Genomic DNA, 22,035 nt, shown 5'->3' on the forward strand with positions numbered 1-22,035 from the left:
CGTAATTATGAAAACATTGAAGGTTGTGCRATGTAACAGGAATATTTAGACTCATGGATGCCACCCGTTAGATAAAATACGGAACGGAATAAAYGTTTTGTTTTCGAGGTGATAGTTTCCGGATTAGTCAAAGGTATATGGTTTAGAGAGAAATAGTCGACGCGTTATAATTCCTGTAATAACTTGCGGCTGAATTTGAAAGGGGTTCCTTCGTTATTTTACCGTTCATGTCTTCCATAGAGAATGTCTTGATCTACTTCAAATAAGGTCTGTGTTTCGTGCAGGCTTAAACCGCCTCGACGTTTTGATACCTGTGTAAATCTCACTAGGATAAGGTAAGAACAGGGCTCCGGGCAGCCGAGCGGAAATGGAGGAAAACTCGCCTCCCTGCGGACCTGGCATCCTTTCACTCCCTCCTCTCTACATTTTCCTCCTCTGTCTCTGCTGCCAAAGCCACTTTCTACCACTCTAAATTCCAAGCATCTGCCTCTAACCCTAGGAAGCTCTTTGCCACCTTCTCCTCCCTCCTGAATCCTCCTCCCCCTCCCCCCCCCTCCTCCCCTCTGCAGATGACTTCGTCAACCATTTTAAAAGAAGGTCGACGACATCCGATCCTCGTTTGCTAAGTCAAACGACACCCTGGTTCTGCTCACACTGCCCTACCCTGTGCTCTGACCTCTTTCTCCCCTCTCTCTCCAGATGAAATCTCGCGTCTTGTGACGGCCGGCCGCCCAACAACCTGCCCGCTTGACCTATCCCCTCCTCTCTTCTCCAGACTATTTCCGGAGACCTTCTCCCTTACTCACCTCGCTCATCAATCATCCCTGACCGCTGGCTAGTCCCTTCCGTCTTCAAGAGAGCGAGAGTTGCACCCCTTCTGAAGAAACCTACACTCGATCCCTCCGATGTCAAAAACTACAGACCAGTATCCTTCTTTCTTTTCTCTCCAAAACTCTTGAACGTGCCGTCCTTGGCCAGCTCTCCTGCTATCTCTCTCAGAATGACCTTCTTGATCCAAATCAGTCAGGTTTCAAGACTAGTCATTCAACTGAGACTGCTCTTCTCTGTATCACGGAGGCGCTCCGACTGCTAAAGCTAACTCTCTCTCCTCTGCTCTCTCCTTCTAGACCTATCGGCTGCCTTCGATACTGTGAACCATCAGATCCTCCTCTCCACCCTCTCCGAGTTGGGCATCTCCGGCGCGGCACGCTTGGATTGCGTCCTACCTGACAGGTCGCTCCTACCAGGTGGCGTGGCGAGAATCTGTCTCCTCACCACGCGTTCTCACCACTGGTCCCCCAGGGCTCTGTTCTGGGCCCTCTCCTGTTCTCGCTATACACCAAGTCACTTGGCTCTGTCATAACCTCACAGGTCTCTCCTATCATTGCTATGCAGACGACACACAATTAATCTTCTCCTTTCCCTTCTGATGACCAGGTGGCGAATCGCATCTCTGCATGTCTGGCAGACATATCAGTGTGGATGACGGATCACCACCTCAAGCTGAACCTCGGCAAGACGGAGCTGCTCTCTCCCGGGGAAGGACTGCCCGTTCCATGATCTCGCCATCACGGTTGACAACTCCATTGTGTCCTCCTCCCAGAGCGCTAAGAACCTTGGCGTGATCCTGGACAACACCCTGTCGTTCTCAACTAACATCAAGGCGGTGGCCGTTCCTGTAGGTTCATGCCCTACAACATCCGCAGAGTACGACCCTGCCTCACACAGGAAGCGGCGCAGGTCTAATCCAGGCACTTGTCATCTCCCGTCTGGATTACTGCAACTCGCTGTTGGCTGGGCTCCCTCTGTGCCATTAAACCCCTACAACTCATCCAGAACGCCGCAGCCCGTCGGTGTTCAACCTTCCCAAGTTCTCTCACGTCACCCCGCTCCTCCGCTCCCTCCACTGGCTTCCAGTTGAAGCTCGCATCCGCTACAAGACCATGGTGCTTGCCTACGGAGCTGTGAGGGGAACGGCACCTCAGTACCTTCAGGCTCTGATCAGGCCCTACACCCAAACTAGGGCACTGCGTTCATCCACCTCTGGCCTGCTCGCCTCCCTACCACTGAGGAAGTACAGTTCCGCGCAGCCCAGTCAAAACTGGTTCGCTGCTCTGGCCCCCCAATGGTGGAACAAACTCCCTCACGACGCCAGGACAGCGGAGTCATCACCACCTTCCGGAGACACCTGAAACCCCACCTCTTTAAGGAATACCTAGGATAGGATAAAGTAATCCTTCTGACCCCCCCCCCCCCCCCCTTAAAAGATTTAGATGCACTATTGTAAAGTGGCTGTTCCACTGGATGTCATAAGGTGAATGCACCAATTGTAAGTCGCTCTGGATAAGAGCGTCTGCTAAATGACTTAAATGTAATGTAAATGTAAATGTAACGTTTGTCAACATATTTTCATAAATCACTCTACAAATGTTTTATCTTCGCTTATATTTAGCCAATATTGATCATGGATATCTACACAGTTATAAAATTGGCACGGTGATGTAAGCCTACACGAAACACACGACCTTATTTTAAGTGAATCTAAAAATATCCTTGGAATGAAATGAAGGAACTCGCCTTTTCAGATTTTGCTAGAAGGTGTCATGTGAATTATGACTCGCACTTTGGTCGTCAATTCTTACCATGCCCATTATTAAAATAGGATTTCCTGCATATAGAAATTAAAGTTTTTGTTTTCAACATTCATCACAGGTAACTTAAACTCTATTTTTATTCAAACAGTTGAGAGTATTTGTCTCCTAAGCAGACTCTTCAGTATCATTGTCACTTCAGAGCTGTGTGCATGTGTGTGTATTTATGTATTATATTAAGTTAAAATAAAAGTGTTCATTGTTCATTCAGTATTGTTGCAATTGTCATTATTACAAACATGTGTGTGTGTATGATATATATATATATATATATTTTTTTAAATTATTTTTAATAAATCGGTCGATTAATCGGTATCGGCTTTTTTTGTCCTCCAATAATCGGTATCGGTATCGGCATTGAAAAATCATAATCGGTCGACCTCTAGTATGTATGTGCTGGAGATAATGAAAATGAAGTTGAAAAGTGGTGTAATTGCCCTTTAATAATACAGCATTTCTCTAACAATGCTAAATAAACATGTCTCGAGACTTGCACTCCTGTCTTTCCAAACATCCCTTTTTAACACACGAGTCTGCTCTGTATTTAATTACTTTAAATGCTACATCCAAAGAAACCCAGCTGAGGCACTCTCCTATATTTCTTTAATTGATGGTTGTGCTACTATCCTATTTCATAGCAGAGTTCCTCCTGGGCTGTGTCCCAAATTACACCATATACCCTATATGGGGCCCATAGGGCTCTGGTCAAAAGTCGTACACTATGTAGATAATAGGGTGCTATTTGGGATGTAAATGCAGCAAGGGAAAGGAACATTGAAAAACACTTAATTAGCAGAAAAAGCATGCTCTCTAATTATTCTTCTGTTTTCTATGCTGATTAAGTGCTTGTGTTGCTGAGGAGGGCTATTTTAGGAACATTGGTTCCACTGACTGAACTATTTACAAGTTTGTCAAAGTGTGCTTCCTAAATGACACCCTATTCCCTATATAGTGCACTACTTTTAAAATAGTGCACTATATAGGGGACAGGGTGCCATTTGGAACGCATCCAAAGACATTCAGCAGAACTAGACTATCTATAAAAAACATATGGTTCCCAAGTGGATACAGTACCTACTATAGGAAAGTTCTGGTTTGAATACGACATGTTACATTAGGGGCTCAGCCGACTGAATACAAACTGAAGGGAGGGTGTGCTGATTTCAGTTGAGACCAAACTAGGCTAATTTGAAAAAGAGAAGATGCATTGATTTGAGTAATGGGACTGATTTTAGGGGAAAACACATTGTCGTGATTTAAGGAGGAGAATGCAGACTGATTTAAGTAGTGGAAAATAGTACCCAAGGTCAAGCAGGGGGGCAGAGTACACAGTCTCGCTATAGGATGTGGTGCACACTTCCCCATTTCCTGAGGCAACAGATACTAAAAAGGCAGCTATGCTATAATAACACCTTTGACTGCACACACAGCATGTTGAGCACCCAGAGGCATGAAAACAGAACCAACAAAGTGTAACTGAATCTCTCACAGCATTTACAAAAGCAGTGGTTGGGGGGGTGGCAGTACAATGGTTAATTGTGTTTTCACCTGATCATGGTATAGTTTATACATTTTCTAGGCTTGAGAGGTTGTCTGATCTACGCAATAAACCACAACCAAGGTTACTTCCTCCCTGTCAGTGAGCAAAAAGTTAATACCTCTCACTTCTTTCAAAACAGCTGACTAGAGCATGTGCAGTAACAGGCAAATAACCATCCTTTATGCAACCAAAGACACCCACAGAGAGGTTGAGCAAGTTCACTCACATAAACACATCAACAATTCTTGAGACATAGGCCTATACCTAAAGTGTCAACTCAAGCTATAACTAGTCCTTAAAAGTCAAATCATCACTTTAATACTTAGGACTTTTTGGTCCTATTCAATAATTAATGTGAATGCGGAGAGAGGACAACAAACCAAAAGGTAATAAACAATTGCATTGCCTGAGTCAGAGATAAATATGTGATGTTCACATCAAACAGATCCTAGAACTGGCAGGATAGAGAGAAAGAGAGAGAGACAGAGAGACAGAGAGACAGAGAGAGAGAGAGAGAGAGAGAGAGAGAGAGAGAGAGAGAGAGAGAGAGAGAGAGAGAGAGAGAGAGTTACAACACTGTATATAGACATAAGATGACATTTGAAATGTTTTGGAACTTTTTTAGTGTAATGTTTACTGTTTTTTTAATTGTTTATTTCACTTTTGTTTATTATTTATCTCACTTGTTTTTGGAATGTAAACATATGTTTCGCATGCAAATAAAGCCCCTTAAATTAAAATTGAATTGAGTGAGAGCCAGAGGCCCTGTGCTCCTGTCAACACCATATTCCCTACATAGTGCACTACTTTTGACCAGAGCCCTACATTTGACCAGAGCCATTTGGGACACATCCAGAGACAGAGACACTGTGGTCCTGTCAGTGTGTTCTGGTAGAACAGCCTGGAGACGTCATGGGTGTGCTCAGTCACACAAAAGGAGCTGGCCCATTACTACTGATGACAGAGACCTTTCTTTTTCAAATCAAGCAAATGAAGGAGAGCAAAAAAATGATGCTCTGTGAATGTTTTGATTTTGCTAAAATCAGAGAGCTAACTAGATTAGCTGCTTTAAATTTATTCTGCCACTGTGAGGATTGTTCCGTCATAACCTTGTGTTACTCCCCAATTTCACGACTTAGTTATAAACCCCATTTCTTAAAGATTCACTCTTTAGCAATGTCCTTCTCTTATCAAGTAAAATGTGTAAAAGTGTGGTGGTTCTACTGTTTTGGTTTATGTCATGTTACAATGTTGTGTTTACTGTTTTTTGTAAGTAAAAAATAAACTCTAACCACACTTCGCCTCAAGTGGTTGGAATCCGTTGAACTGAGCGATTACTTGCAGCGGACCCTGCAAAATCTACCACGATGCTATTCCAACAATGTGTCAAAAAACCTTATCAAAGTGTAATGATTCAGTAATGCAAAGTGTCTCTTGCAACTAGGCTCTAATGGTGGTGGAGTCAGTCCACGTAACCTTTGCAGTGTCATACTCAGTCGATGCATGCAATTTAACAACTGAACTGGAAAGTCCACCATGTGAAATGGGAGGATTCCATTTGAAGCTAAGGAGTTAGAGAGCTGCTTTACCAGGGGGAGGGGGGTTCAACTGAGTCTCTCTTCCTGACAGCCAGGCAGCCACACACAGGCCAGGGTGGGGGAGGGTTAAAGCCAGAGGCTCTGTCTCTCTCTTCCTGAGACAGACTGCTGCACTTGGCATAATGTGATGTATCCTTATAGTGTACTTACTACGTACTGCTCTCGTAGAGATAAGGCAACATGACTATAACAAGCAATATGAAACCAATCAATAAAACGTTAGTGTCCACCTGGTAGGGTAACTGTGATGCAACATTTTCCCAGAACACTCCAACTACTTCACGGTGTAGCTATTCCTGATAAAACTATGAACAGGACAGAAAAACGCTCTGGTGGCAAAATCAACAAAATCCAGTGTCAGACAGATAGGAAGGTAAGCCAGCATGACTTCCTAGGTTAAATTTCCTCAGTACTGTTGATCCAAACAACTAGCACTTGTACTCAAGCCAGAATACTCATATAATTATCCCTCCCCCTGCCTAGTCAAAAAAACAGCCCCTCTCTGACTGGCAAGGGGTTGTTGTGCAAATGATAAACCTCAAAACCAGTCTTTCAGGAGAGAGGATTCCAGTCTTGGCAATACTGAACCATAACATTTTGAAACACCATGCCATTAGCCTTAAAGATACAACAGCAACAGGAACGGACTATTAGTCCATGAAATAAAAAAGCACACCAATGCATTTTCTTTGTTTTTCAGCTTTGGTTGACTAACATCTACCTACCTTGTCCAATGTGTGTTTGCAAATGGCACATTTGGAAACTAAGCAGGGAGACAATATTTTGACCGTGAGCTTGCAAACAACATCAAACAACTTCATTATTATTCATTAACTCAACACTGTATATAAATGTTTAGCCTAATCTCCCTTCATTCACACTTACAAAACACCAAGTCATTGAAGAAATACTGTGCTCCCCTCACTGCACTTTCAGAATAATTGAAAAACTGAATGTACAACTTTATTATCTCTGATGAAGACCTACACAGAACATCCATCCACTCCAGTCATCGTCTTGTTCGAACTTGTGATTTATCTGTGGATTAGCGCTTATCAGAGTAAAACGTTAAACTATCACCCCCAAAGAGTGGCAAATCAGCAGGCCTTTCTCAGCGAGCGACATATATTTGCCCAGCTACAGGCACACATGGTTTCAGTTAGGGGTCTGCACCTATAAACAGTTGGCCATGGCAGCTTATTGGTCAGGAAGTTCAATGTTGACTGCAAGTCAAGACAGGCACAAGCTGCTAATGAATGATACTCTACCCAAACCACTATCAGCAACACCAACACAACCATTGGAGACCAATAGGGAAGAGATTCTAGAAAGCCTAGTAGTAATTTAAATGGACTGCACTAGACCCTTTTACAGCCAGGCTATTGACAAATCACTGTTAAATACTTTAACTTTGTAGCAAAAGGAATACCACAAAGGAACATTCAGGCATTTACTTTAATTACATGGAATATCAGGAATACCACCCAATTATTTGGAAGAGAGTTAAATCAAGAGAGCTGAATTAATAGCCTATATGGACAAAAATAGGGCAAGATAACAAGATGGTCCTTGTGTGCAGTGACAACTACTATGCATGGAGATAGTATCCATGTTGTGTACCCATAAAGTTAGCGTGGTTGAAGGCTGAGCTTCATATTCCAATGATTGATTTGCCCTAAATAAACAAAAGCCTTACAAGGGGAATATTGTTTAATTCCAAGTGAGCAACAACAATCTGTGGTTAAAACAGTTACTGGCTGACATGTAGCCTATAAAGGCCAGGGCACGTGATAAAGTATTAATTCTTTTGAAAGACACTATGAGCAAAGTGTGTACAAATAGCCAAATAGGCTACATTAAACCATTGCAAACAAGGCCTGAACCATTTATGTATTTGTAGATAACAAACTATAATTAAGGTAAGATAGTAAATATATTATTATTGTAATGTGTCAAACCCACCACCCACACATGCTCCCCTGCACCTATCCATATGAAAGCTGTCAAACCTCTCATCTGAAATACTCCCGAAGGGACATTTCAATACATGGGTCAAATCTGCCCAGATGATCAAACTAAGTGATTACATTCACTTTAACGAAGAAATATATCTGTATCACATAAGTGAGCGAACAAACAATTATAAAATTATAACATATAGCCTAATTGAGAGAATGTGTAAACATATTTCATATAAGTTACATAGAAGGGAAGGAGAAAGTACAGGGCAGGCTACTGTTATTGCGTTTGACACCTCAAGGTAATTCGATTCGTGCAGCAATACAATTCATAACATGTAGTCTACAGGAGACTTTCGATTAGCCTACTTATTAAATTGGGCCTGTGCTATGCCATTCGGAACTCCTAATATGTCTCTAGGCAATATTTGGGGAGGCCCATCAATGCAGCAGATAGGATAGACAGGCCATCATATAATTGTAAAGCAATGTTTTGCACATTTAGATGCTGGCAACAACTGCAGCTAACTTGTTAAATTTAGGAAGCATCAAGCGTCCGGGTAAATTACCAGACGAACTATCGCTACTTGAGAGCTACTATGTTAGCTACGTTACCAAGCTAACTAACTTTTTGAAAACTATTTCCAAAAAATAAATCTAACTTATTTGAGGTCACAACACTTAATATAATCATATTGGCATTATAACGGCCGTGTTACAATTTAGTAGCACTCGGAACACCATGGCTGACGAAGAAGTTTTGCAAGAACTCTCAATGGAAAAATGTAGCTACTATAGTGTAGCCTGTATAAGCTACAAAACATGCACGTCAGCTTTAAAATGAGCGGACTATAAATTCAAGGTTTACAGCTAAATTTTATTACAAATGTGTAATAACATATGCATGCTGGACACAACAAATCGCACATAGCTAAACGAAATAGCTCACCAGATGCAGTCAAAAACTTTTGTTCACACCTGAAAAGCCGACAACAGAAAGTTTGTTCTTCGTTTTCTACTTACCAGAGGGATGTGCTCGCACATACATTTCAAACATGTTAGTAGGGAGTTGTTAGACCGAATTTTCATTTACAGCAACTCAACTACAACTTCAACCACTTCTGGTTCTGGGCCTATTCTGAAGCATTCGCTTACCGTCTCCGCCGCCGCTCCCCGGGCCACCTTCAACACCCGAAACTCAGCCACCGAATCTCCCACAGGGCCGTGGTGCTGAAAGAAAAGCGGCGAGGTGGACTTCGTAGACGGAGTTTCTACGGTACCCAGGCCCTCTCTGTTTTGACTCGAGTGGGGGGTTACTACAGCCCTCGCTGTTTCAGACACACGGGAATTATTTTGACAGCTCTTCTTCTTTACCCCCTCTACTCCCCTTTAATTTCTCTTTTCTTACTTCCAACAGATACGAATCAAAATACTTGTCACAGAATATGGCGGCTGCACAAACGAGCGCCTATCGCGAGACTTTACTTTTTCCTCCTAGGGGAAAGTTATGTTAGGGGAGAGGAAGTATGATTGCTAAATCCTCTGTAGAAGCAGAGACAGAGAATTAACAGTTTGTGGTAATATTATTGGAATGGAAACTATCAACAGATGTGTGGGAGGAATACAGGTGGGGGTTAGGTCTGTGTCACTCTGAGTCTCATGGAACAACAGAGAAAATTAGGTCACAATAGTTGTGCTGCTAGAGTAAAAATACTGTAAATTGGTAAGTACACACCCACAATGATATCTCACCCATAATAATAATAATACACACCCATAATATCTCAAGGTATCCAACAGACAAAACAGATTGTAAGTGATTTTGTAAACAAAAAATGATGTCCAGAATAACACCTTCTAAAAAAAAACAGCTTGTTTCAGCTGGTGGTCAGCTGTAAGCAGGTCCTCCCCTCGGAGGACAGCTATACTAAAGCTGGGAGCCAGTGGGAGGTTATAATGGTCATGTGGGTAGTCACTGTGTGTTTTTGCCCCCCAAAGAGAGGAGTTCCGGGGGAGGCGAGAGCTACAAAAGAGCAAGGGAAAAAACGAATGTAGCACTGTGTTCTGCGAAGGGTTCACTTCAGTGGTTATTGATCTAGTACTAAATAACTCTTATGGACATAAACATCTTGCTTTACTGTAAGTCTGTAGGTATTTCTATACTTATTGATCCCCACCCCATTTATATAAAAAAAAATGTATTTTAGTAATTTAGCAGATGGTCTTATCCAGAGCAACTTACAAGGGCAATTAGGGTTATGTGCCTTGCTCAAGTGAACATCGGCAAATACTCAGGGATTCAAACAAATAACCTTTCGGTTACTGGCCCAATCACTAAGCCACCAGCCGCCATTCCTCATCACACTTACCCTCATGACATGATTTTATGTAGTGAGAGCATTCACACTTCAAAGATGGAACAAAACTATTCAGTGTTAACAGAACTTTAATGACATGCCAAACTCTCCACTAATTGAACTGGGCAGTGGAAGTGGGGATTTAACATTCCTGGTACCTGTCATGGTTAATGAGGACATATGGGAGTGAGGAGGAGGTCAATAGGGCTGTTTGGGTTCACTTTGGGCAATCAAGTGTTTAGGGGGCATCATTCACACATTGGGCTGACTGCATTGCAATCAGCGACTGCCAACTAACTGATCTACAAATCACTTTGCATCATAAATAACTACTCATTATTATTTGTAGATCAGTCTGTCAGTCATAATTTACTCACGATTCATCACCGATTTCATGCTCTGGAACACAGCCACTCACTCCTTCAGAGAAGAACATGGATGGGCAGCTACAGATATTGTCACGCCCTGACCGTAGAGATCCTTTTTATGTCTCTTTTTTGGTTGGTCAGGGCGTGAGTTTGGGTGGGCATTCTATGTCTGGTGTTCTATGTTGTCCTTGTTTTGTATTTCTRTGTGTTTGGCCTGGTATGGTTCTCAATCAGAGGCAGCTGTCTATCGTTGTCTCTGATTGAGAATCATACTTAGGTAGCCCGTTCCCACCTGTGTTTGTGGGTGGTTGTTTTCTGTTTTGTTTGTTCACCTTACAGGACTGTTCGTTTATCGTTTTTGTTGTTTTGTTAAGTGTTTCATATTTTAATTAAAATAATGAACACTTACCACGCTGCACCTTGGTCCTCTTCTCCTTCTCCAGACGACGATCGTGACAGATATAGGATCTTTATTTGATCAATCTTTTGTTCCTGATCATTTTCTGCACAGCAGGAAATTCAAATCTGTAGTGTACTCAAGGTTTAAAAAGGCTTCTAAAGTTAGCAATTTCCACTTTAAAACGTCCAACTTGATTTGCATCAACCCCTACTGTCACGGATCTCTCCGGAACTTTCATTATGCACACCTGGCCTCTATTCCCACTGATTGTATTTGTATATATGTGCCCTTTGTTCACCATGGTCTTTTCGATTATTGTTTCAATGTCCGTTGGTGCGTGAGTACCTGTGCTGTGTGTTTTGGCTTTCGTGCCATTGTGGATTGCGCAGATGATTACTTGTCTCGTCCCGTGTGTTAATCATTGTGTGCTTGTGTTATTTATTCGAGGTACTCCTCGTTCTTTTGTTTGGGTTTCAACCCTGTGTTTTGTATAGTGTTTGTTTGGTCTTCGTCCCCGTGCCTTTACATGGCACGCCGTAATTTGGGTGGAATAAAAAACCCTATTACACATCCCTGCGCCTGTCTCCCGAATCATTCATACCAGCGTGACAGAATAATCGACCATTAAGGGAGACAGCGGGAATGGGCAGTCCGACGACGCTGTGACTGCTCCGTCCGGCACCACCGCAACTTCAGCAGTTGCAACTTGCCCGTCCGACGACGACACAACTTCGGCAACTGCATCGGGTCCTAATTGACCCGCGGTTCCTGTACTCGTCCTCCAGCGCAGGTGTCGTCCCGCTGCTGGTCGAGGGGGGGGGGGGGGGGGGGGTATGTCAGGATCTCTCCGTGAACTGTGTCATTACGCACCACCTGGTCCCATTTCCCTGATTTGTTATTGTATAAAATGGTAAAAATGTGCCCTTTTGGTTCACCATTGGGCTGCGATTATTGTTACCATGCCTTGGTCGTGTGAGTACTGTGCTGTGTTGTTTTGGCTTTCGTGCCACTTGTATTGCGCAGATGATTACGGGTTTCGTCGCCGTGTGGATTCATTGTGTGCGTGCGTGTATGTTTACGCGGTCTGCCCCGTATGTATTATTCGTAGGGTACTCCTGTCTCTTTGTTTGGGTTCAACTATGTGTTTTGTATACATGTTTGTTTGGTCTTCGTCTCCGGCTTTACATGGATGTTGTAATTTGGGTAAATTAAAAACCCTATTACGCATTCCTGCACTTGCCTCCAATCCCTTTATACCAACATGACACCTACAAAAAATGTCCATTAATTATAATCCACATAATAGTTCACATTTCCTGTTAAGATCCTACATCTGTATGACAGGACTGGGGGTCACATCTATAAATCACATAGACTGTGTCACTAGACTGTGTCACCCTCCTCTCCTCCCAGGAGATTGTAAACACATCTATACAGGACAGGTCCTGTTTCCACTTTCTGGTGCTCTATGTGCTGTTCTGTGTCATTTAGTCTGCCCTCAGTGTTAAATGGATGGTTGAATGTGTCTGTGAGGACATCATAAACAGGTGTCCCATTTAAGTTTTTACAACTTAATTGATGTGGACCGAGTCTATTGCTCTGTTGCATTAACCCACACATGGGGTAAGTGGGAAAACAGACGCTTGCTGAATCCTCTCGTGAAAAAGGACGGCGCATTTGTTCTTCAGTGGACTGGGTGGAAACATATGGCGTCTCGTGTGTCTGCGTAATGCAGTGACTCACACACACTCACTCAGTCTTACACGGACCACACACACACACACACACACACACCACACACACACACACACACACACACACACACACACACACACACACGCACACACACTGTGGCCCCTGTTATCTGCACAGACCATGACCTCCTGACTCTGGGGTCTGAGCGAGTGGAGCCAACTGAGCTGAAAGCCCCGAAGCACAGACAAAATCCTCCCTCTCAGCCCTTTCACAGAGTATTCATTTCTGTTAACAATGGCTGATACACACATCTCTAAGTCCTCACCCCCCATGTGTATGTCAAAGGGGAGGAGAAGTCCGTGAGTCAGCAAAAGATTCTAAAAAATACTTCCAAAAATGTGGGAACGTTTTAAAATGTCTTTACCAGTTTAAGCAGTGACTTTGTCTCATTCTGTAAGTGCCATGCGTGGGATGCAGGTGGACACTGTACACTGCATTGGCAACTCCCAGTCAAAGACCCAGAGGGAAGGGAGTGGCCCTGGCTGTCCTCCCTGGCTGTCGCCCTGCCTCGCGTCACAGTGAAGAATGTGTCACAGAATGTTATAAGGAGCTTTACACTGTTACCAAATCACTCCCTTCTCATGCACATGCTGTACTGGTCTGGAGCACACAGATTATCACAGTGACAACTTGATAGGGGGGCAGGAGGGGAAAAGTGCAGCTCATGCAAAAAAATACTGTTTCTGTCCCAAAAAAATACTGTTTCTGTCCCCCAAAAAAACCACACCACTACGTGTGGTGGTGCTATGTGCTGTGTCGCGCTTCTTGGGAAACAAAGCTGGCCACCCACATTCCTGGCATGGAAAGAGGTCCTTTTCTCACGGTCTGAGGACAGCCTGTCACGGGTCAACAGTGGAGATTTATCTTGCAGCGGCAGCGGGTCTCCACTCATTGTTCCGCTCCAAGCAAACTTTAGGCATCCAATGTGCCAATCCAGTGTCCACTGACCTTGCAGCAGGTATAGTTGCTCTCCTACTAACAAGTGTGAAACAAGGCTTGAGGAAGAGGGTGCTTAGGGGGCGGAGGGCTTGTGGGTTGTGTGTGTGTGTGTCTTAAGGGGAGGCGAAGGGGGAGGTGGACAGGAATGTTACCCGGTCCTCTTCAGTGATCATCAACACGAGGGGGTGTAGGACAGAACATTCTAAGCACAGAGAAACTGACACCCTTGTAGCTTGCTCAGAATTCTCCCTTAAGAGTTTTACAGAGCACGAACAGTACTTATAGGTATAGGGAGAATTTGCACTCCATATCAGTTTTCAGTATCTAACCAAGCAATAATACAGTATGCTTAGTAAGTGCCTGATGTTGTTATAACAATGTAATAAGATATCACCAAATATATATTAGAGTTTATTAATGATAATGAATTTGGGTTTTAATTCAACAGCTTTGAACTGGTTTCTAAAATCTTTGTTCATATGCCAGCTTTAACCAATAAAACCAATAAATTGCATGACTTTGCATGAGTTTAAATGGGTGTGAGAACATTTCTGTTGTCAAACATACCCACCAAGCAGTGCAGTGCCTCTGCAAACAGTGGAGTGGCTGAGATCCAGACGTAGATCTGCTGCGCCCCCCAACGAAGTCAGCCTGACCCTCTGTAAATCAGCCCAGCATTCCTCCCTCCCAACCTGAGGGGACTGAGGAAACACACTCACAACTACCACAGCCTGTTTCTTGAGAGGGCACACACAACCAGGAACCATCATCTCTCCCCTGGGATGTTCCCCGAGGTAAGGCCCCTAGCCAATCCCCATTAGGCTAGTATGATCTTCCCCCAAACAAGGAGGATGGAAACTTATTCTTTCTAGGTGACCTCGCCCATCAGATTATTCCTCAGTGGCACTTCAAGCAGTGGACTCCACATCCATAACTGATGCCCATGTGGCTCCCTTATAATACATTCTTAGAAAAAAGGTGCTATCACAGAGGGTTCTACATGGAATCTATAAAGGTTCTACCTGAAACCAAAAAAGGTTTTACATGGAACACAAAAATGGTTCTACCTGGAACCAAAAAGGGTTCTCTTATGGGTACAGCTGAAAAACCGTTTTGGAACCCTTTTTTCTAAGAGTGTGGCCTTCACAAATGCAGTAGCCTCTCCACTGGTGCTGACACCACAGGTGTTTTACTGCCTGTCTGTCTTTTGGTCTCTGCCTCATATGGGCCACTGAGCCTCTATAAAAGAAGCATCAGACAGTGGATGGGAGGAATGTGACTCATGTGTCCAGGGAATCAGTGTTAGGCTGCTGTATGGCGAGTTGACCACTGCTGTGCTACTCAGACATTTTCAGTCTCACTGGATTGAGAATCTGGGGGAAATACGCTTGGCAAGCGGGGCTGTCCCCATAAGGGTTCTTTGGCTGTCCCCATAGGAGGACCCTTTGAAGAACCCTTTTTGGTTCCAGGTAAAACCCTTATGGGTTCCATGTAGAATCCTTTCCACAGAGGGTTCTACGTGGAACCCAAAAGGGTTCTAGCTGAAACCAAAAAGGGTTATAGTAAAGATTAAAGATTAGTAAAGATGAGTAAAAGTAAAGATACCTGGCACAATCCAAAACTCAGACATTATTTACAAACTAAGCATGTGTGTGTTTAGTGAGTCCGCCAGATCAGAGGTAATAGGGATGACCAGGGATGTTCTTTTGATACATGCCTGAATTGGTCCATTTTTATGTAATCAAAATGTAGCAAATACTTTTGGGTGTCAGGGAAAATTTATGGAGTAAAAAGTACATTATTTTCTTTAGGAATGTAGTGAAGTAAAAATTGTGAAAAATATAAATAGTAAAGTACAGATACCCCAAAAAAACTATTTGAGTAGTACTTTAAAGTATTTTTACTTAATTACTTTACACCACTGGTTCTACCGGGAACCAAAAAGGGTCACATTATAGGCGAACTATGGAGACAGCCGAAGAACCCATTTGTGTGGGAGGGGCACCTTAAGACAGAGTGGAAATGGGATCACATCTGTGTTAATACATTCTGCGTAGAACCCTCCAGCTCATACATTTCTCTAAGTGGTAGGACAAGTAATAAGTAAGGGGCCTGGGAGTTCACTCGGGTGTACTATAAATGCAATAGGGTGCTATCTGGGACTCAGCCTCTGTCTGTTCACCATCACTGCATGATTGATGTCAGTTCTCAACTTGCCCTGCCTGCACTGGTCCCACTGTCGAGTCTCCAGCGGCCTCCAGCCTATAAAATGATCTTAAATGTGGCACCCATTTGACACATCTCATGGAATCCCATGCAGATAAATAACACAGTGTTGATAGTGAATGTGACAGGGCTTGATTTTTAAACACAGAACTATATAAAAAGTCTCAGGAAGTTTCATGAAGAAAATGTATTTAAAACCATTCACAATTACCATATCTTCCCCTTTATCTTTCCAGTTGCTTGAAAAGGTACTGTGGGCAGACTCCAGAAAGTGGAATTAAAGCTGGTGAAATTTTGAGAAAAAACATATTATTGCATTTGCACTTGCTTTGATCATAGTTAGTTTATGCACGGCTTAAGATAAGGTGTCTCAAAACACCGTCCAGTCAGACTATTAAAAATGACCCCATAATGACAGTTTTCAATGTCACCGGACTGGATTGCAGCTGGAAAATCACGCCATACAAATATACCCACTGATGACACCATGTGGGCAAACAAGAGAACACAACTTACGTATGTTTTCTCTTCATCCGAGGTGTACTGTATCTGTATGTGAGCATGACCATAGTTGAGTATTTCAATATCAAGAAATCAAGATACTACAAATCCAGTGAAATCTAAACCATGGGTCTTCACATTTGAGCCATGCATTCCAATTGACACAATTTTTGAGCCAAATTAACATTATTTGGCTCAAAACAATAGGCTACGCTAGATTTAAATTGCTATGCCACAGACCCTGTGGATAGGATCCAATGACACAAAGTTATCAGACAGTGTGACACTGACACATCTCTCATACTCTAGTTGCACAAACTCAAACTCAGGACATTGGAATGAACCAGAGACTTGCTATCTGAAGCAAAAGAGATTTTATTACAATAGAGGATGTAAAATAAATATACACAACTTATATCTAATTTAACAGTCATTTGTACAGTTAAATTAGGACAAAGTAGCTAAAAGCCGCTTAAGAAATGTATTCTTTTTATTTCTTGCTCTGTGCCATTACCTTTCTTATGAAAGCTATGGAACCACAATACATTTAGGCCATGTGTCTATTTTGAACGTCTTCTGTGTGCACACACACATTTATACACACACAAAATACACAGAAAATTCTTTAGAGTTGACAGACACCCACACCTGCAAAGCACTGTTGTTTCATGCCACGGAGCCCGGGGGATGTAGTGTAGAGAGCACAACAACAGAGTGGAACACTTCATGTCTTACTAAAACTGAGAGATGAGGAGCGCTCCGTGACATAAATATGTACAAACAATTGTGTTGCCTTTTGTCTTTCTGTGAGACTTAAATGGCATGGTGAGAGTATAGCCAACCAGATATTTTCTTTCAAAACAGGAAACGCATACCATAAATGCTCTGGTTAAATGGGTAAATTGGCTTCATCTTGGAGGTCAGTGAGCACTAGCCTGAATGCCAGTCTGTTTGTACTATCTTTGTCACTCATTGTCACTCATTGTCATGCTAAACAATGAAGTTGGAAGAGCACAAACAGATCTGGTACCAGGCTAAGAGAGTGCCTCTACATGCGCAAGAGTCCTAAACAAACATCTCGGAAGGCATTTTGATGCATCACAGGAGCACTTTGCAAATGGAGTGTCTGTCTTTCTGTACATACTGTTGAGAAGGTGACAATAAGTGCTTAAGTTCTGGATTGGAAAAGACAGAAAGACATGCAACAATGGGTATTAGTTATACTGTGTGTAAGAACTCCTAAAAAGAGCTTTATCTGGCTTATAACTTTCATTACCTGCCATATCTTTAGTGTCTAAAAAAGAACAAATATATATACTTTTCATTTACCACAAAATATTTCCGCAATAACAGTGCATTAAAAGACAATTATCTTATCAATATGATTCAATGACAAATTATTAATATGTTCATATGTACAGTGTTTCAGTTTCAACAATGTGTTTGGACAATATTGATTAGAAGAGAAAATGCTAAATCATTCTACGCTGTACTTTTTGCATTCATTAAATTCGAGATCGGATACATTGAACTCAAAGCTGATATTTAACTGCTTGCTGCCAAATTTTGGAAATAACACATTTAGTAAATAACACACTACATGAATATGAAAAGAAAAAATACATATAGAAACAAACTCAAATGTACTATAAAAGAAGGCGTAGGACAAAGAGAAATAAACATAGTCCTGAAAATCCTATCATCATGTGATGGCAACTTTAAACATAAACACTCCGACTAAAAAAGGCACTGTCCACACATAAAACATGCATTGTTTCAGTCCTGTAAAACTTATGAGGTGGTACAGATGTGAGAGAAAGTGCACTGGACTTTATAGACTGAATGTAGAAAACACAAACAAGCCAAGCAGCAGCGGAGGCAGATCTGATCACACTGAGCAAAAACACAGCAAAGGGAAACAAGCAAAAGGGACAATCGTAGCTCTAATTCCTCCAAATGTGTCAATGCCATAGTACATCAGCAACAAGATAACATAACGATGCACTACTTGTATCACACTGTCAGTATCTAACTAGATATGATTATTTCATATGTTTATAGAGAAGAATTCACTTCTAAAAAACTAGGAGCTATCAAGTTGACAAGCAAGTTTGTGGTAGAATGAAAATCTTAGTGATTCAGGCTCTCTTGGACAGAGGTGCCCATCTATATCTAGACATGGGTATATATATATATACATATATATAGATGAAGTCGGAAGTTTACATACACTTAGGTTGGAGTAATTAAAACTTGTTTTTCAACCCCTCCACAAATTTTTTGTTAACAAATTATAGATTTGGAAAGTCGGTTAAGACATCGACTTAGTGCATGACACAAGTCATTTTTCCAAGAATTGTTTACAGATAGATTATTTCACATATAATTCACTGTATCACAATTCCAGTGGGTCAGAAGTTTACATACACTAAGTTGACTGTGCCTTTAAACAGCTTGGAAAATTCCAGAAAATTATGTCATGGCTTTAGAAGCTTCTGATAGGCATATTGACATAATTTGAGTCAATTGGAGGTGTACCTGTGGATGTATTTCAAGGCATACTTTCAAACTCAGTGCCTCTTTGCTTGACATCATGGGAAAATCAAAAGAAATCAGCCAAGAGCTCAGAAAAACAATTGTAGACCTCCACAAGTCTGGTTTATCCTTGGGAGCAATTTCCAAATGCCTGAAGGTACCACATTCATCTGTACAAACAATAGTATGCAAGTATAAACACCATGGGACCACGCAGCCGTCATACCGCTCAGGAAAGAGACACATTCTGTCTCCTAGAAAGGAACGTACTTTGGTGCGAAAAGTGCAAATCAATCCCAGAACAACAGCAAAGGACCTTGTGAAGATGCTGGAGGAAACAGGTRCAAAAGTATCTATATCCACAGTAAAACAAGTCCTATATCGACATAACCTGAAAGGCCGCTCAGCAAGGAAGAAGCCACTGCTCCAAAACCGCCATAAAAAAGCCAGACTACGGTTTGCAACTGCACATGGGGACAAAGATTGTACTTTTTGGAGAAATGTCCTCTGGTCTGATGAAACAAAAATAGAACTGTTTGGCCATAATGACCATCGTTATGTTTGGAGGAAAAAGGGGGAGGCTTGCAAGCCGAAGAACACCATCCCAACGGTGAAGCATGGGGTGGCAGCATCATGTTGTGGGGGTGCTTTGCTGCAGGATGGACTGGTGCACTTCACAAAATAGATGGCATCATGAGGCCGGAAAATTATGTGGATATATTGAAGCAACATCTCAAGACATCAGTCAGGAAGTTAAAGCTTGGTCGCAAATGGATCTTCCAAATGGACAATGACCCCAAGCATACTACCAAAGTTGTGGAAAAATGGCTTAAGGACAACAAAGTCAAGGTATTGGAGTGGCCATCACAAAGCCCTGACCTCAATCCCATAGAAAATTTGTGGGCAGAACTGAAAAAGTGTGTGCGAGCCAGGAGGCCCACAAACCTGACTCAGTTACACCAGCTCTGTCAGGAGGAATGGGCCAAAATTATTGTGGGAAGATGGTAGAAGGCGACCCGAAACGTTTAACGCAAGTTAAACAATTTAAAGGCAATGCTACCAAATACTAATTGAGTGTATGTAAACTTCTGACCCACTGGGAATGTGATGAAAGAAATAAAAGCTGAAATAAATCATTCTCTCTACTATTATTCTGACATTTCACATTCTTAAAATAAAGTGGTGATCCTAACGGACGTAAAACAGGGAATTTTTACTAGGATTAAATGTCAGGAATTGTGAAAAACTGAGTTTAAATGTATTTGGCTAAGGTGTATGTAAACTTCCGACTTCAACTGTATATATACCCATGTCTAGATATATATACCCATGTCTAGATATATATATACACACACACAAAATTATGTGGACACCCCTTTAAATTAGTGGATTCGGCAAATTCAGCAACACCGGCTGCTGACAGGTGTATAAAATCAAGCACACAGCCATGCAATATCCATAGACAAACATTGGCAGTAGAATGGCCTTACTGAAGAGCTCAGTGACTTTCAACGTGGCATCGCCATAGGATGCCACCTACCAACAAGTCAGTTCGTCAAATTTCTGCCCTGCTTGAGCTGCCCCGATCAACTATAACTGCAGTTATTGAGAAGTGGAAACGTCTAGGAGAAACAACGGCTCAGCCGTGAAGTTGAGAGCTTCAAGTTCCTTGGTGTCCACATCACCAACAAACTAGAATGGTCCAAACACACCAAGACAGTCATAAAGAGGGCACGACAAAGCCTATTCCCTCTCAGGAGGCTGAAAAGATTTGGCATTGGTCCTCAGACCTCAAAAGGTTCTACAGCTGCAACATCGAGAGTATCCTGACTGGTTGCATCACTGCCTAGAACTGGAACTGCTCGGCCTCCGACTGCAAGGCACTACAGAGGTTAGTGCGTACGGCCCAGTACATCACTCGGGCTAAGCTGCCTGCCATCCAGGACCTCTACACCAGGCGGTGTCAGAGGAAGGCCCTAAAAATTGTCAAAGACCCCAGCCACCCCAGTCATAGAATGTTCTTTCTACTACCGCATGGCAAGCAGTACCGGAGTGCCAAGTCTAGGATCAAAAAGCTTCTCAACAGTTTTTACCCCCAAGCCATAACACTCCTGAACAAGTAATCAAATGGCTACACAGACTATTTGCATTGTCCCGCTCCCCCCCCACCCCTCTTTTACGCTGCTGCTACTCTTTGTTTATCATATATGCATAGTCACTTTAACTATACATTCATGTACATACTACCTCAATTAGCCCGACTAACCGGTGCCTGTTTATAGCCTCGCTACTGTATATAGCCTCGCTACTATTATTTTTCACTGTCTTTTTACTGTTGTTTTTATTTCTTTACTTATCTATTGTTCACCTAATACCTATTTTTTACTTTAAAATCGCACTGTTGGTTAGGGCCTGTAAGTAAGCATTTCACTGTAAGGTCTACACCTGTTGTATTCGGCACACGTGACAAATAAACTTAGATTTGATTTGATTTGAAGTGGTAGGCCACACAAGCTCACAGAACAGGACCGCTGAGTGCTGAAGCGCGTAGCGTGTAAAAATAGCCTGTCCTCGGTTGCAACACTCACTACCGAGTTCCAAACTGCCTCTGCAAACAACATCAGCACAAGAACTGTTCATCGGGAGCTTCATGAAATGGGTTTTCATGGCCGAGCAGCCGCACACAAGCCTAAGATCACCATGCGCAATGCCAAGCGTCAGCTGGAGTGCTGTAAAGCTCGTTGCCATTGGACTTTGGAGCAGTGGAAACGTGTTCTCTGGAGTGATGAATTACGCTTCACCATCTGGCAGTCCGACGGACACATCTGGGTTTGGTGGATGCCAGGAGAACGCTACATGCCCCAATGCATACTGCCAACTGTAAAGTTTGGTGCAGGAGGAATAATGGTCTGGGGCTGTTTTTCATGGTTTGGGCTAGGCCCCTTAGTTCCAGTGAAGGGAAATCTTAATGCTACAGCATAAAATGACATTCTAGACGATTCTGTGCTTCCAACCTCAACCCCATCAAAGACTTTAGGGATGAATTGGAACGCCGACTGCGAGCCAGGCCTAATCGCCCAACATCAGTGCCCGACCTCACTAATGCTCTTGTGGCTGAATGGAAGAAGGTCCCCGCAGCAACATTCCAACATCGAGAGGAAAGCCTTCCCAGAAGAGTGGAGGCTGTTATAGCAGCAAAGGAGGGAC

The 22,035-nt window shown here is 42.6% G+C and overlaps 1 protein-coding gene across 5 annotated transcripts in view; it reads right to left on the reverse strand.

Annotated features, from left to right (window-relative positions):
* Positions 1 to 9,208, reverse strand: part of LOC112068181 (TGF-beta-activated kinase 1 and MAP3K7-binding protein 2) — a 77,302-nt gene extending 68,094 nt beyond the window's left edge. For all 5 annotated transcript variants that reach the window (XM_070438065.1, XM_024135252.1, XM_024135250.1 and 2 more), the window contains exon 1: positions 8,903 to 9,208. The gene's annotated coding sequence lies outside the window, so the exon portion shown is untranslated. The remainder of the gene's footprint in view (positions 1 to 8,902) is intronic.
* Positions 9,209 to 22,035: the final 12,827 nt, after the last annotated feature.

Source organism: Salvelinus sp. IW2-2015, unplaced genomic scaffold (genome assembly GCF_002910315.2).
Source record: "Salvelinus sp. IW2-2015 unplaced genomic scaffold, ASM291031v2 Un_scaffold211, whole genome shotgun sequence".
Classification (NCBI taxonomy): domain Eukaryota; kingdom Metazoa; phylum Chordata; class Actinopteri; order Salmoniformes; family Salmonidae; genus Salvelinus; species Salvelinus sp. IW2-2015.